The following is a 16,579-nucleotide window of genomic DNA, read 5'->3' as shown; positions in this document are numbered from 1 at the left end:
CCAGGGGCCTCGTCACATTTCTTTCCCATCTCTTTTAATTATATTCAACAAAGGAAGACAAGTCTTATCTCCCCATAAGCTAGATGCTTTCACCATTATGAAACTGTTTGCTTGCTCTTCTGGTTTGGGGCAAAGCTCAGTTCTGTCACTTTTGACCCATCAAGGTTAAGTAGAATTTTTCTTTCTTTCTGTCTCTCTCTTTTTTGTTTGTTTCTAACAGACATTGGAATGATATAACTTGGGAAATCCATACATACAGCTCAGTAGCTAGCATCTGGCTACCTTGAATACCCTCTAAAGCTAATATTAATTGATTCTTTTATGGAATACGGTCATTACTTAAGCATGTATGCTAGAGTAGATATTATCAATATTTTTTATGTCATAAAGATCCTTGACAGTCTACTTAAGCCTGTGGAATCTTTCTGTAGCAGAAAACTACAGGTGGCTGTAGTTTTTTGACACTTCTCTCAAAATGACTAGGGGTTTGCCTTTTTTCAAATCCTATTGGCCTTAGTGGTTTATGAGTAATTGAGAGAAAGGAGGTGAGGTGACACTGCATGACATGAAAAGCGAGGTCAAAGTCTTGTTTCTTCTGTTTTAGCTTCATGGACTACTCTCTTACTGAATACTACCTCTAGAGATGCTTCCCTTCCAGGACTCAGCCATTGAGATGTGAGAAGCCCATGGTACCAGGTGAGGTATATGCATAGGCCACCCCATTTGAACTTCCAACCATCTTGGGTACCTAGCCCAGCTAAGGCTGCTGATGACTGCAACCCCAGACAACAGTGAACTGTAACCACATGAAGGATCACATATGACATCTGTTTACCTGGGCCCTTCTCAAATTTCTGATCCACAAAATCAATAGAAAATAAAATGGTCATTGTATGTGGATAAATTTTAGAGTAATTTGTTACCCAGTTGTAGCTAACCAGAACAGATTTTCAGAATAATATTTTTAAATGCATGAAACAAAGCTTATAAAATTATAAAGAAAACTAATACCAAAATTTTATAAAATACTTTTTAAAAATTTTTGATTTTGAATCATTCAACTTATTTATTGTTGAGCCTTTAGTAAGAGCTAGTAGTAGATGTATAGCTATTCTAATTTTGAATCAATGGTGAGTAAAAAATGACAGTATAAATTATCTGCTACAATTTTATGAATTTGCATATCATCCTTGGGCAGGGGCCATGCCAATCTTCTCTGTATCATTCCAATTTTAGTAGAAGTGCTGCAGAAGTGAGCACTATCTGCTGCAATTTTAATAAAATATAGAAATATATGGGTACCTGAGTGGCTCAGTCAGTTGAGTGTCTGACACTTGATCTCAGCTCAGGTCTTGATCCTTAGGGCTGTGAGGTCAAGCCCTGTGTTGGGCTCCACATTGGATGTGGAGCCTACTTTATATGTAATTTCTTTCTTTCTTTCTTTCTTTCTTTCTTTCTTTCTTTCTTTCTTTCTTTCTTTCTTCTTTCTTTCTTTCTTTCTTTCTTTTTTTTTTTTTTTGAGAAAGGGAGCACACGCGGGGTGGGGAGGGTCAGAGGGAGAGAGAGAATCTTAAGCAGCAGGACCTTACCCATTGAAGAACCCAATGTGGGGCTCGATCTCAGGACTCTGAGATCATGACCTGATCTGAAATCAAGAGCCAGATGCTCAACCAACTGAACTACCCAGGCCCCCCTATATGTAATTGCTAATAGTGAAAAATTTGCAAGTATTACTAAATCTACTATTATTTCCTGTCATATTGAAGGACTTACTAATTTCCATTAGATGTTAGTGAAAATAAATATTTTTCTGTACAAATTTACTGATCCTTTGGGATATCTTTGATGTGAGATTAAGAAATCTTGCTCTAGATTTTTCTCCTTCAGGTGCTTTTTTATACTCTACTTTCCAACTGGAATAAACTTTCTCCTCTGAATATTCAAAATTCAATCCATTATTTAAGAGCTCAAACATTTAAGAACTGAAATGTTACCTCCTCCACCAAGTCTTTGCTAACTCCATACCACCTCCAGTTCTAATCATTCCTCTGAGCTTCTAAATGATATTTGATCATTTATGTCTATTTATATACAAGCTATATGTTCCCTAATAGAGCCAAATTTCCTTTTTAAAAAAGTATAAATGTCTTGTGAATATGTCTCTGAAACAAGCTGATTCTGTCTTTCAGAAACTAGCAAAAAATATTATGCTTAATAGGTCCACAATAAAGTTATATCAGATTGATCAGTAAATCCTAAAACTGGCTCATCACTAGAGTCACCTAGATAATTTTTTAGCGAGCACTGTTTTTCATGTTCCAGGCCAATCGTTTGAATCATAGTCATTGGGGATGAGCCCAGGGCTCAGTATTTTAGTAAGCATACCCCCACTCCTCCAAGAAATTCTTGTATGTGCAGCATGGCACCAACCTGACTTTCAAAACCACTGGACAAAATAATGATAATATAGTAATAATAATAATGATTGTAATAATAATAAATGGATCAAATAAGATCCCCTTGTCTGAGCCATCCTTCCAGATTGACACTCAACTGACTTGCTCTACCTTACCCACACGAGCTGCCTGAACACATCTTAGGCAAAGTTCTGGCCAAAGCGAGAACTCTTCAGTGTTTTAACGAGCATTAGGATCACTTCCCAGCTCACACTGATTTTTCTCATCTGTGAGAATCAGAGACATGAGGGGCCATGTCTGTGTAAGGTGACCCTCTCCTCTGCCCACAAATAATTCATCCAGTTACCTGAGTCAAGTAGACCAATCAGAAGCATTTCCTTGAAGAATCTGACTCTGAGATAAAGGGAGACAGTCTTTTCCTGGTAGTGAGAAAATGTGAGGTTTAGGAGCTCTTGCTGAGTAGAAAAGGAGATATGCAAAAGAAAATATAAAGCAGATGTACAGAAAGAACAGAATAAACCTCCTGGTGGTGATTCAGTTCCTAGTTCTAATTGTCCTTGAGGTCATCTGCTCTCCACCCTCTCCCTGGACACTTGGCATATTCTCCACCATTCCGGTAAATATCCTTTTCATCCTGAGCTAGTTCAAGTTGGTTCCTAACTCTGGGGACCAAGAGTATCCTGATACTGAAATCTTCCCTTTCCCCACACCTCAATTCAAAGGGAAAGCTCCTTAAAATACCCCTGCCTCTTCTTTGCTTGGTGGCCCAGTCTGTTCTAACAGCTTGAGCCCACACTGAAATCTAGCCTTCCTGATCTTCTCTACATTGATCATCTGTATCACACAAACTGGCAGCCTTATTATCCTGTTCGGTCTTTCAGTGACTCATTGTTTTCAAATTCAAAATGATATTTTTAAGGCATTATTTTGCTATACCATTTTATACCTGGGAAGAACATCCGAGATTTCTAATCCAACCCCCTCGGTCGTACAGAAGGAGAAAATGACACTAAGAGAGAAGTGACTTCTCTAAAGTCACATAACATTTCTCAAAGTAAGTTCTGCTTGGGCACAACATCAATGAATATACAGTTTTCAAGATGAAGCCAGTTTACAAAGAGGTACATTATTTGCATTTTAAACAAATGGTGTTGCTCATAAGCATAGCAAAGTTTCTAAGAAATCCTGCAGAAAAAGAAAAGCTATTTAAATGGCTTGAATCCAATTTTCTGCAAATTTAAGTATAAAAATCTAGACTTACCAAACACTTACTGATTTGCTGTTGTCTTTAGGATGTACTTTGGTAACCTCTTCCTATTGACTTTCCTTCTTGTCCCAACCTAACAACATCTCAAGGAGAAATTTTATCATTCTCTCCTGCCACAGTTGGATGAGTAAGACTATTACCTTTCTTCAATTCTTTTTCTTAATCTAGAAGCTTTAAACTATTTCATTTTCAAGCCTATAACTTTCTTTTTTGTTGAGATATAATTGACATATAATGTTATAGTAGTTTCAGGCATGTACTCTTTATGATTTGACATATATATGTATAAAAAATATATAATATACACATAGTAAATTTTGATATATAGAGTAAGACAATCACCCCACTAAGTCTGCCTAACATCCATCACCACACATATTTCCATTTTTTTCTAATGATGAGAACTTTTAAGATATACTCTCTTAGTAACTTTCAAATATGCAAAAATGTATTGTTAATTATAGTCACTGTGCTGTATATTACATCCCCAGGATTTATTTATTTTATATAAATAGAATAGAAGAAGTCTGTGCCTTTTCACCACCTTCACTCATTCCCTCCCTACACCCTGCCTTTGGCAACCACAAATCTATCCCTTGTATCTATGGGTTAGTTTCTTTTTGTTGTTGTTTTTGTTTTTAGATTCCACATGTAACTGTGACTATATGTTTATGGGTTTTGTCCCTGAATTAATTCACTTGACATAATTCCCTCAAGTTCCATCCATGTTGTCACAAATAGTAGACTCTCCTTTTTTATTGCTGAGTAATATTCCATTGTATGTATATGTGTGTGCACGTAGATAAACACACGCATATATTTGCACCACATTTAACTTTCTATTCTACAGAAACATATTATGATATCTAATCTGTATTTAAAATATAGCCACTCCAACTCCATAATCAAATTCTGAGAGAAATAATCTGTCTTTGTCCCTCTGGTCTAAGCAGTAAGGAGGATAAACCTATGGCTTCTGGATTAGAGATTTGGCTCACAGCTCAGTGAAAGCAGAATTCATGCGTGGAGTCTTAAAACTGACAGGAATCTTTGAAATAATGTAAGCATCTTTATCTCACAGAAGCAGAGATTGAGATTCAGGATAGGGAGGTGACTTTCTCAAGGTCACATAGAGATTATTTCTTGGAGTCGAGATTCAAAGATGGGCTTTCAGCTTCGCCTTCCTGTATCCTTTCAACTAAGTTCCATCACCTTCACCAACCTCTGAGGGTGGATTATTTGGGCTCTCTCTTCCTTTCCTTTTCCCCATTTCCTCTTTCCTCTTCCCTCTCCCCTTTCTTCTCTTCTTCCCTTCTCCTCCTCTTCTTCCTCTTCCTCCCCTTCCTTCTTCTCACTCCTCTTCCTTCTCCTTCTGTTGCTTTTATGTAGCAAAAATCCCTATTAATTATTGAATATTTGAAATTCTTCTGGTATTGAGAAAATCTCCATACAATTAAAAAGCAATAGAGTATTGGTTCTCAAATATTTTTGTTTCCTAGACCTCCCTGGGATCATAGGAATGCAATAGGTCTTCTAGGCAGAAAGTGTGCCTATATGCACATGCCAGGAGACCTCTGCACACTTTCAGGGGTTCATTTAGAGCACCATAAATCTCGTCCATGCAGTATACACCAGTATCTCCTTTCTTGTGCATACTAACTACTTGAGATTCTTGTAAAAATGAACATATAATAATTCAGTAGACCTGAGGGGAGGCCTGAGGATCTATCTGTATCACTAAAAGCCCCAGATGATGCCAAAATCCACAGGCTATAATTTTAGTCATAAGAGTATAGACCCAAATCACCATTTGCCTGGATTAGCCTCTGTAGTATACAGAAAGTATCCATTTACATTCATTTTCCCTTAAAAAAAAGAAAAATTAATAATAATTACAGCAACTTTGCAAGGTAAAAAGACAGAATATACATAAATTTAAACAATTTTAATCCACCTACCCAGGTCATCTCCATCCAAAAAAGGAATATAAAGATAAGAGTGGTCAAGGGAATGACTGAAAATGGTGAATCCAGTAAGTCATGGAGCTAGATTTTCAGACTCTCAAGTCATGTACTCTCAATTATACTACATGGTCACATGATTAGAAAATCTCTAACACACGTGTACACACACAAGCATACATGGATAAAGTAAAATAAAGTCAATCATGCAAAGCTTTGGTAAGAGCTTTACAATGATAAGGAAATAAAAAGGCAAATTTCTTGAACACTGATTTTTCCTAATTTTGTATTCTCACTGGTAGAAGTTGAGCCTGTAGATTTGTAGAGCTTGGTTCTGCCACAGATTTGGTATATTTTCTTTGACAAGTTACTTAGCAGAGACTCAGATTCTATTTTTGTTAAATAATTGAGTTATACTTATTGAGACAGAAAATTCAGATTTTCTTTTTTCAGAACGCCTGTGTGTCCTGGGATCATAGATGACATGGGGACTAATTGGAAAACATTATCACTCATTATGGTTCAAATCCTTGATAATTCCCTCTCCTTCTTCCTCCCCTTCTGTTTTGTTTTTGTTCTTGTTTTTGTTTTCTGTCACTTGCCTGTGGGAACATAGGATCTGAGCCCCCTCGATGTGCTTGCTCTTACTTGTGGAGACATGAAGTCACACCAAATAAAGCACTTAAATAGTTCAGAAGCGTGAAGGGAGTTGATTTAAGGTCTATGAAATCCTATACACTCTCATTCTTCCTTACAATCAGGATAATCTCCAGTCTGGGATGGGAAGGCGCCATCACAATCTTTAAAAGGGACAGCTTTGGTTTTTCCAAGACCTTATCAATTTGGCAAGATTGATAAAAAGTGTGCATTAGTTTGGGTTCATTATAGGACAAATGTGGTTTTGGGTGTTGATAATGTTTACTTTGAAAATAATCTAGCGAAGTTTTGTCTTGCTTGATGCGTAAACCACTAAGGTAAATAAAGTTATAATGATGAAAAAATGAACCTTGCCACTATCATTGCCTGTAAGAACATCACTCTTATGATCTTTATAGAAAATAATGATAGCTGATACATATCGACCATTTACTCTGGCTGATTCACTAGGCTTAAAGCACACTGTGCAATCTTATATAACACGCCATGGTAGCCCCGTAGGATAGGTACTAGCATGAATATAATTTTTAGACTAGGAAATTGAGAATTAAGATGAGTAAGAGGTAGTGAATGGTAAAGTAAGAAAACCAAATATAAGCTGTAAGGCTGGGGATCCCTGGGTGGCGCAGTGGTTTGGCGCCTGCCTTTGGCCCAGGGCGCGATCCTGGAGACCCGGGATCGAATCCCACGTCAGGCTCCCGGTGCATGGAGCCTGCTTCTGTCTCTGCCTCTCTCTCTCTCTCTCTCTCTCTCTCTCTCTCTCTCCCTGTGACTATCATAAATAAATAAAAATTAAAAAAAAAAAAAAGCTGTAAGGCTACAAATACTATAACCTTGCATATTCTGTCTCAATTGTACTTAATCATATATCACATTAAAGTACATGTATTCAGTCATTTCATAATTCAGTTGATGCATAATTGGCTCGGCTGAATTTTCTGTTTGTGCCACATACAGATAGAATCTTTATGGGCACTTAAGAGTCAAGAAATTCAATCCAGGTGTGACAGATTATTTGCAAAAAGACAGTAATTATTTCTTTCCACATCCCTTTGCTAGGCGATTTTGCAGCATTTTCTATCAAGAAGTGGTCTCTTTGCACTTCCCTTGAATTCGAGTCAGCTTTGTGATTTTATGTGGGCATTTAATGTCTCAGAAATAATATTGCACCAGTTCTGAACCTACGCATCAAAAGGCCTTGCATACATACCTTCACTCTCCGTTAGTCCTCTACCCCGTGAACAACCTGGGCTAGCCTGTGCGATAAGAATCATGTGACTCAGTCACCCCTGTAACTCCAGCTAATAGTCAGCCACTGTCAAACATGTGCATGAGGCCCTAGACCAGTCCCTCTCTAGTCAAGCTTCCAGTGGACCACAGCCACATGAGTAAGCCCTGCTGAAGTCAGTCAAGCTTCCCTCAATCAACGGAACCAGGATCAATCAATGCATACACTCATGAACAATATTAAAAGATGGTTGATTAAGTCGTTAATTTTCTTAGATAGCTTATTTTTTTTGTATTTTTTTATTGGAGTTTGATTTGCCAACACATAGTATACCGCCCAGTGCTCATCCCTTATTATGCAACAATAGATAAGTTAGACATCAGAAAGCAGTAGCAAGGGGCACCTGGGTAGCTCACTTGATTACATGTCTAACTTCAGCTCCGGTCCTGATCCCAAGGTCCTGGGATCTAGCCCCACGTCGGGCTCCCTGCTCAGTGAGGAGCCTGCTTCTGCCTCTCCCTGCATTTGAGTATTAGTATATATGAAATAACACGAGTGGGGGAATTAAACTGCCAGTATGTGCAGGTTGGAGATACTCGGTCTTTGTGGTAACCCTGATAATAGGCTACAGCTGTTTTATCTTTCAGTCGGTACAAAGCTCTTTGCTCTACCTACTGCCCCTCCCCCAGTCTTCTGTGCTCACTCTCTCTCAAGTAAATAAATAATTTTTTTTTAAAGAAAGCAATAGCAAAAATACATATTTTTTTCCATGGTGCCTGTTAACTATAGCTTTTTTACATCCTTCCTTCCTTCGTTCATTCAGTAATCATCTGATAAATGCCTACTCTGAATCTGTATGTGAAATAAGCCAAGCCAGAAGTATTAATTAGGGGCTTTAAAATATGGTCTATTATAATAAGGCATCTGTTTACTGTAGAATCAGCTAGAGAGAGCAGGACACAGTGGTGCTTTCTTTAGAATAAAGCACTTTTGTCATCTGGCATTAAAAAGCGCTTGCTGAGTTTATCAAATCTTAGCTGTTCTGACCAAAACCCTGCTCCCCAACTCAATACCTGGGTTTCTTCATCTTTTGTCTGGCTGTAATTTGGTTCATTTTGCTGCATCCCTTGCACATTTCCCAGTGCCTATTTCTGTCCTCTTAGACTTAGATCAATACAGCTAACTTTTTTTTTTTACTTCTCTTTCATTTGACCCACTTATTTCTGTCCCAGTTCTTAATTCAGAATCTCCCTGTGACCTGTCTTGTGACTGCTCAAATGCCTCAGTTTACCCCCAAAGATCCAACATGATGAATGGCACCCACCTCTCACCACTTTGCCAGAATACTTTCCTCACAATGTCTTTGAGGCATAAAATACTAAAAATGATGATGGGGAAGAACTTGGCAGATATAAAAGAGCTATAAATATACATGCTAACTCATAAATCAATACCAATAATAAATTGTGTTCAAGTGCTATTTAATTCTTGGTGATCATCAATAAAGATATAAAAAGTTCATCCCCGACACCCTCTCTGTGGTTACCCTCTGAGCACCTGTATGCGGTTGTCTGCACCATTCCTCATCATTCTGTTTACTGTCTCCCTGATGATCTGCTTTAGTTTGATTCATCTCCTCTGGAAGCACTTCACTATGGACTATCATTTTCGGGGAAGCATCAAGGAGAGGCTGCTTTTCCTCCTGTGTCCAGTTAGGGAACTTGTCCACCAAATGCTTGCAACAGTGACGCTTGACGGGAGAGCATCTCCTTGTTATCTGGTCTCGGTTAATCCTGCACTCCCAGGAGCTGGCAGTCGGTTCTGGTTGGAGTTTAGCAGGAAGCAGCCCACCCCCTGACACCTGCCCAGCACCCTTCTCACCCCCGCGCCAGTGTCCCTCTTCTCTGCAACACCACCGTCTCAGTTCATAATTAGACTCTGCAACCTCCGGGCCCCTTCCACAGAGTGATGAGCTACTAAAAATACAGCCCTGCAGGAATACGTTCAACTTCTATTTCTGTTATTTTTTTTTAACACCAGTTTCAGATGAACAAAGCAGTTAAACAAAGGGGGAGAGAGAAGGTGCTGGGACTGCGGAGACGGAACACCGTCGCACACTTTGTTCATTTAATTACACAAAAGTCATCATTTCGCAGGAGCCCAAGGATGCTGCTCAGGAAGAGCATTCACAGATCTCTCTTCTTTTGATATTTTCCACTTAAAGCCTCTTCCAATGACCCTGAACATAAATATCTTTATTGTAATCCTGAAACCCCCTACATCTCTTGTGCTGCCGGTGAACCAGGCACCACTGCTTTTATGGTGTTGGGAAGGCTGGACATAATTGGACCGTTCTGCTAATGAGACCTACTTCCATCACTCCGCGGTCTCTCATGGCACTGAAGACAGACCTCTTAAAGCAGAAGTGAGGGTGGCGCAGGAGGAGGGCTGTGTGGAGGACTCCCAGCTATACTCAGGGTTCTCAGTCTTAGGAAGTAGATAAACAAAGCCAGAGCACATGTGTGAGGGGAAAAAACAAAACTCTTGCTTGTGTGAAAATCTGAAATCTGGAACTTTCTCCTCCTCACCCACAAGCTTGATATTTAGCAACTGCTATTTTAAAATCTGCCTTGTGACAATGCATAAATGCCTCCTTTTCTTTGGTAATATTAGGTCCCATTTATCTATTGTGTGTTGTATATCAGCTGTACTGATAAAAAGTCATACTGGATAGTCATTTAATTTGCATAAAATAATTATGAGGAGGTCTACTTTCCCCTCCTGTTTACATAAAAACACATTGGCAAGGCTTACATTGGTTCAAGAACATAGTAAAGGTCATACAACCAGTATATGGATGAGCTGGTATTTGAACCTATGAGGCCTAAGTTAAAAGCTTGAACCTTCAGCCACATGGTGCTCACTAGAAGAACTGGACATAGGAAGGCAAAGTCAATTTTATAACTAATTCACTGAATGAACATTTATGTAACTCCTGACATATGCAAGGCCCGGTGCTAGGCAGTGAGGTAGTTTAACAGGTGAATCTCATCTTTTGAACTGCTGACAGTCTGAAGTCAGAAATATATTTACACCAAGTATCTGCTGTATGGAAAAACATCTTAGTAATAGTTAGATTTACGGCGCTTGAAAGCACTTTATACTACATCTCTAGTGTCTACACTGTCTATGTTGGTGCTTGGTATATGGTTGGTGGTATTCAATAAACAGTTTAATGAACAAAGGGATAAATGAAGGAATAAGCATGTAACTAACCTAATGACTGAGTACATGAATATAATTTTCAAGTAGAAACCCAAGAGAATCTTAGGCATATGCCCAGTGGATGAGAGAAGCTTCTAAAAATCAAGAAATTGAGCAACAGCCTGGCTAGTTCAGAAATAGGAAATAATTGTGAGATCTGAATGATCTGCTAGGGAGATTGAATTGTTAAACTCTAGAAGATAAACTGGAAGCCACTGGATATTTTTTAAAATATTTTTATATTTATTTTATTGCTTTTAAGATTTTATTTATTTATTCATGATATACAGACAGAGACATACAGACATACATACAGACAGAGACATACATGATAGACACAGGCAGAGGGAGAAGCAGGCTCCATGCCAGGAGTCTGATGCAGGACTTGATCCCGGGACTCCAGGATCGTGCCCTGGGCCAAAGGCAGACGCCAAACTGCTGAGCCACCCAAGGATCCCCCCCTATATTTATTTTAAAGAGAGGAGCGTGCATGCATGTGTCAGGAGATGGACAGAGACAGAATCTTCAAGCCAACCACCCACTGAGCACAGAGCTTGAGCTCACAACCCTGAGCTGATGACTTGAGCCAAAACCAAGAGTTGGACTCTTAACCTACTGAGCCACCCAGGTGCTCCAAGGAAGTCACTGGATATTTTTAACCAGGGAGGAGAAATGATTAGATAGGCATTTTAGAAAGACCAGTGTGGCAAAAGAGAAGGAATTATAGAGGGTGTTAAGGAATGGTAGCCAGGAAATCAATCTATATTTGTAAAGTTTAAGTTGAATTGTATTTCACTGAATTAAACCAATAGAAAAAAAAACTGTAAAAAAGATATTTGCTGGGACATAGATTTTAATATCCTAATCAACTCTTTTTTTCTAATATTTAATGTGCTTAACATGGCTACCTAAAGCAATTAAAGCAACTTGTGTTATGGATCAATTATATACATAAATGCAACTTAGTGATCTTGGTTATGTTAGCCTAATTTTTTCCCGATCTATAAAATGGGTATATTGATTTCAGTGTGGCCCAGTCATGAGCTTTAAAGTACAATAATATTTATGAAAAAATTTTATAAGCTATAGAAGTGAGGGTCCTAGTTTTTATCATTATGATCACTACGATCAGTACAAAGCCCAATGTGGGTAATGAATGCTGAAGAACTATGAGCATCAGTGCTGTTGCCCCAGATTTCCGTGTCAGCAGTCTGCTGCAGAATGGTGATCATCATAGCATAATCTTCAAATCTGAAAGAAATGAGCTCAGATTTATTGAGTATCCTTGAGGCTAAACAGTGTGCAGCACACAGTGAGTGCTAAATAAATGAACTTTACCGAGGTTGTTGATATCTGAAATCGCCTCTATAGCCAAAAAAATAAAAATAAAATAAAAAATTAAAAAAAATCACCTCTATCTTCCTGTGCAAGTAGTCCTCCACCTTCCCACCTTGATTTCCCCTTCTTTGTTCCACTTCCAACTTCTGCTCTGCCATTTACCCACAAACATGAACAAAGATGGAGGAACCCTTTTAAGTATCTTTTTCAGGTTGGTTAAATGCCAAAATAGAGGCTTAATTTAAAAACCTATAAATACATATTTTAGACTTATGTGTGTAAGTATATATACACACATATATATGACAAAAAATAAGCTAACACAGAAAATTCAGTGCTACAAATTGTTGGCTGAGTCTCTCGTCAGATTTCATATATCTCTGATAATTTCTCCATCTGAAATGAAAGAATTTATTTATTTCTGTCCACTCTCTGGCACAGCCTACTGAATTCCATCATCCACCTAGTCACAAATTGATTAGGTTATACCAAACCACTGCAATTCATTTATGTGAGCCTTTATTTATTTATTTATTTTTATCTCTCAGCCCCTAGTGACACATAAAGATACATCAGCCTGTTCGCATCCTCGCTGGCACTCACTCTCTCCCTAGCTCTCTTTGGGTTGCAAGAATGATTGTATCTGTTCATAAGCCTATAAAACGGATATTTGATTTGATTTAGATGGAGACTCACTGAGCTAATTTCATTATGATTAACTATCTACTGTGAGTTTTATTCTTTTTGTGGTTCTGGACCACTGATGTAATCTGATTTGTCAGTGAACAGTCTCTGGCCATATCAGCAGGTCATTTTTGGTGAGAAAGAAGGTAAACTAAGGCTCAGTCTAGGCAGAGATGGGTTCATTAACACAATTATATGCCTACTCTGCAAACAACAGTACTAGGCACTGGAGAAAGTGAGAGGAAAAAAATTTAATGGCTTTTTTCATCAAAAAGCTCTCCACTCTAAAGGAAAGACAGATGATTGCAATGAAGGGTAGTATGTGTAATAATAAATAATAATAATAATAATAATAATAATAATAATATAAATAAGTTTTCACAGAGAAGAAATTCATTCATTCATTTATTCACTAAATATTTCATGAGTGTAACTATTTCAGATAAAATGAGTTTTTTCTCAGATATGAGATCTGGAAATACTTTGAAGACAGAGTCACACCTGAGCATTGCTTTGAAGGGTGAAGAAAACTTTACTAGTTAGACCTTGTGGTAGATAATTGGCAATTATTCCTTTCCCTGTATCCAAGACTCTTTGAAATTAGACTCTATATCTTTTCTCATGAAGCAGTAATGTCTGCTTTTTTCCTACCTTTTCCCTCTCTCCATGGATCTAAAGTGGCTCCCTTGAAATTCACTTTGGCCAAGAGAATATAGAAGAAGCACTGTTGTCCCAGTTCTTAGTTTCAACCTCAAAATACCTTGCAAACTTCTATTTTCTCTTTGGAATTCTGAGACCACCATACAAATTAAGTGTAGACTAGCTGACTGGATGATAGTGGATGATAATGGTTTAGCCATTTTAGTCACTTGAGATCATAGCTAGCCAAGTCTAGAAGCAGAGAACCTAGATGCAGAGTTGCATTAGTGATTCTAGCCAAGACCAGAAGAGCCATCCAAGTTGGTTTATTCCAAATTTCGAATACATAGAATCATGACGCAAATAAATGTTGTTTCAAATCACGAAATTTTGGAAGGTTTTGTTATGCTACAAAAACTAAATATTTAGACACCACTTTCCAGAGGGTAGGGATAGCATATGCAAGAGCACTGAGGCAGGCAGGAATCAATCAAGAGAACTTAAAAGATCTATAAGAGGTTCAATGTCCTCATTAATGTCATCCTAGCTACAAATGATGAAAATTCAATTCAAGCTAGTTTGAACCAATAAAGGAATTTATTAGCTCTAATGCCTGAGGATTGCAAGGGGTGGATCTAACTTCAGAAATAATTGGATCTAGGTGTCCAAATGATGCCATCAAGACCCTATTCATCTACATTCAATGCCACCTTTAAGTTTGTTAGCTAAATTATTAGATGGGTTCTTTTCTTGTAGTGCAGGGATCCATGGGGAAGCTTCAGGCCTCCATTGTGTCCCCAGTTAGCGGACTCCAGGATGACCCTCTCACTCTCAGAGCTCTGATTTTCTGTGCAGGAAATGAAGCAAAATTCACAAGACCATTAGGGAGAAGGAATAGTTTCCAAAATGAAAATAGGTATCCTACCACCAGAGAAAAAAGGTTGGAAGAATGACTAGTAGAGTTTAAAAAGCCTCCCTCTGTCAGTTAATCTTCCTATTTCAACCAATAGAATGCCCATCCTCCGCTGATTTATATGACAAATGAACTATAACCAGAGTTTGTTGTATCACGTAACTTAATAAATGAGGTGTGTTGTTGACCTCAGCATAGTTTGAATTATGGTGTCATGATGCCTTCTGGGATTTGGCACCATTTCTCCACATGGTGCCAGAGTTTTTCCTCCTCTTTTGCCTTTAACCTGGCTTTCCTCAAGATAGCAAGATTGACCATGGCACCTCCGAGCCTCACGTCTACAAATTATATAGAGTCCAGAGACAGAGAAAGAATCCATTTTGTCTTCCAGTTTTGCAGGTGAAGTCCTAAGATTCACCCTGTAATGATAGTCTTGGGTCTTATGTCCAACTATAAAGCAATAACTATGGCCTAGAACCATGGGGAACCAATCATGGAAGCTAGGACTAATGAGGAAGGGAGAAATAGAAGCTGACAAGGCAGATAAAAATGCTTATTATTTCCACTTACAATCAGAATTGATGCGGACTAAAACCCTGGAGAAAGGTGATAGGAGATGAAACTCAGGAGCAGGCAAGGTTGCACATAAAGGCCTTTGAAGTCGATGCTTTATAGTCTCTGGGGTCAGTCTATACATTCCTAGAATTCCTCCGAAATGCCAACACCAGGAAAGCATGGATTATAGCTCATCGTCTGTCAAAATTCATTCATTTCTTCATCCATCCATCTAGTCAGCATATCTGCTGTGGGCATCTATTACAGCCAATAGACTCTGACAACTACTGATGGCACATAGATGTATTAGATACTGCCCTGTCCCCGGGATCTCACAGTTCTATAGGGAGGCAAGTACTTAAGAAAATGTTTGCCATATATTAGCAAAAAGTGTGCAGAGAGAGCTTGCTTTATTTAGTAGGTGTTCATCTTCCTGGAAGGATGAAAGTCAACAGGACTGTAACATAAATCCTATAGTGAATAAGCCAAAAAGAGTCAGAAACGACATCAATGATTTATTGGTGAAGTCAAGATTCACCTCCTGGTTTGATTTGCATCATTTTATTGAATTTTCAAAACTCCTCAGAAAGTTGACTTTATTATTGTAACTGGTGAGGAAACTGGAGCTCAGAGAATTGACATGCCCAAAAACACTAAGGCAAAAATAAGAAATTCACTCGATCCTTACTGAATCTAAATGATGTGATTCTAATCACTACCTTACACAACATATTATGTTGGGATCTCAGATGTTCTTAGATATTCCAGTTGTACATAGTCACCTTGTCTTTAAAAATAAGGCAATAATAATTCAAATATATATGCCATAGTTGTAGCTATTCTAATGGTCTCTCCACTATTTGTGCATGTGTGAGTTTCCTGGGCTCTTGCTTTATCTTGACCTCCTTTGACTGTGAACTCTGCTTCTACTGAAATAGTTTAGGGAATATTTTCTCATCTTGTATTTTCTCATCTTGTGATCTCTCCCTGTTCGCAATGGATCAACTTAGATATGGAAGCTAATTTTTCTCCCTCTTTGATTTCTAAAAAGAGGAATGAAACAAAAACCCCAAGACAAGCTTGTATATGGGTAGATAACTTTATTGAAGAATCAAATAATAAAGGGAATTTCTATTGCAGTGCACACACACACACACAAGAACTTAAAAATTGAATTATCCTGTTTCTGAAAATCCACTAGTTTTTTCTGCTTGTCGGTGTTCATCATCATAGCATATTTCTTGGTTTCCCTTTGTCTCATTTCCTCTCTGTATCCCTTTCCATTTTGACTTTCACATCATACTTTCTGTCCAGATTAGTTTACCTACTTCTTGGTTTCCTAGACTCCTAAAACCCTGTATCTTCAAGACAGCATCAACCACACCAGGGAGCTTTCCAGTGTATTTTCCTAAACAAAGGCAATCTTCACTTTAAGAGGATTTCTAATGCTGCTCTAAAAAATATTGATGGGGTGCCTGGTGGCTGAGTTAAGCATCCAACTCTTGGTTTCTGCCCTTATCATGATCTCAGGGTCATGAGTTTGAGTCCTGCATCAGGCTCCACACTCAGTGTGGAGTCTGCTTGAGTTTCTTTCACTCTCCATTTTCCCCTGCCCCCACTTCTCTCCCCACCCATGCTCTTTCTAATATAAAATAA

At 38.3% G+C, this 16,579-nt stretch overlaps 1 non-coding gene across 1 annotated transcript; it reads right to left on the bottom strand.

Annotated features, from left to right (window-relative positions):
- Nucleotides 1-1,152: 1,152 nt before the first annotated feature.
- LOC112923121 (U6 spliceosomal RNA) lies at nt 1,153-1,260 on the bottom strand. The gene has a single exon (XR_003235611.1). It is a non-coding gene; the product is annotated as a U6 spliceosomal RNA (small nuclear RNA).
- Nucleotides 1,261-16,579: the final 15,319 nt, after the last annotated feature.

The sequence above is a fragment of the Vulpes vulpes genome, chromosome 12 (genome assembly GCF_048418805.1).
Source record: "Vulpes vulpes isolate BD-2025 chromosome 12, VulVul3, whole genome shotgun sequence".
Lineage (NCBI taxonomy): Eukaryota > Metazoa > Chordata > Mammalia > Carnivora > Canidae > Vulpes > Vulpes vulpes.
The sequence above is the reverse complement of the archived record's forward strand: the minus strand, read 5'-3'. Positions and strand labels throughout refer to the sequence as shown.